The sequence below is a fragment of the Vombatus ursinus genome, unplaced genomic scaffold (genome assembly GCF_900497805.2).
Source record: "Vombatus ursinus unplaced genomic scaffold, bare-nosed wombat genome assembly UNPS02000582.1, whole genome shotgun sequence".
NCBI classification, from domain to species: Eukaryota; Metazoa; Chordata; class Mammalia; order Diprotodontia; family Vombatidae; genus Vombatus; species Vombatus ursinus.
The window spans coordinates 7736892-7737842 of record NW_020940360.1 but is presented as its reverse complement, the minus strand read 5'-3'; the positions used below and the strand labels follow the sequence as shown (position 1 = coordinate 7737842).

General features: G+C 38.5%; 1 pseudogene; it reads left to right on the top strand.

The window, feature by feature from the left end:
• The window catches only part of LOC114037380, a 2336-nt pseudogene extending 2129 nt beyond the window's left edge, over window positions 1-207 (top strand).
• Window positions 208-951: the final 744 nt, after the last annotated feature.

Sequence of the window (951 nt, the reverse complement as noted above, 5' to 3'; positions counted from 1 at the left end):
TAGCTCAATCCTTATTAGACATCATGTCATTCATTCTGGAGAGAAACCCTATGAATGTAATGAATGTGGGAAAGCTTTCAATCAGAGCTCATTGCTTACTCAGCATCAGATACTGGAGAGAAACCTGATAAATGCAAGGAGTGTGGGAAAGCTTTCAGGTGTAGTTCAGCCTTCATCAGACATCAACGACTCCATACCGGAGAGTAATCACAGGACTATAATGAAAGCAGAGGATTTCTCAGTCACATTTTTTTTTTCTTTTTCTTTTTTTAATAGTAATCAGTTGTTAGGAGGAAGAGACTCCATAAGGGATTGCAAGCTGCTCGAGGTCAGGCTGCTACTGCAGATTTTTTTCCCTTTTATAACACCTAGGCAAGGGCCACATACAGAGGCCTTTAGCAAATGCTCGTTGATTAATAAATTGTGTTGCTACAGAAGACTTTTGAGAGTCCTTTGGACAGCAAGGAGATCAAATCAGTCAATACTTAAATTAATTCAGTCTATTCACTGGAACGTCAACTATTGAAGCTGAGGCGACCTAATGAGAAGATGGGACTCATTGGAAAAGACCTTCACGTTGGGAAAGATTGAAGACAAAAGGAAAAGGGAATAGCATAAGATGAGATGGATAGATAGTATGATGGAGACCAACATAAACTTGGGCAGACTTCATGAGATAATGGAAGATAGAAGGATCTGGTATTCTATGATCATAGAGAGTTGGACATGACTGAACGACTGAACAATTAAAAAAAATAGTAATTTAGCTGTTGGTACTCTAAATAGGAGATCCTAGTCCAGTGACTAACAAATGAGCATTCTTCTGGAGGAATGGAATCATATAAATCTTGATAACCTCTCTATAGATGAAGCTAGGATAAGAGAACATAGCTGCTAAGTGAAAAGATGATTCAGATTTTTCCTTGGAGATGTTAAGAAAGGAGACAGTGG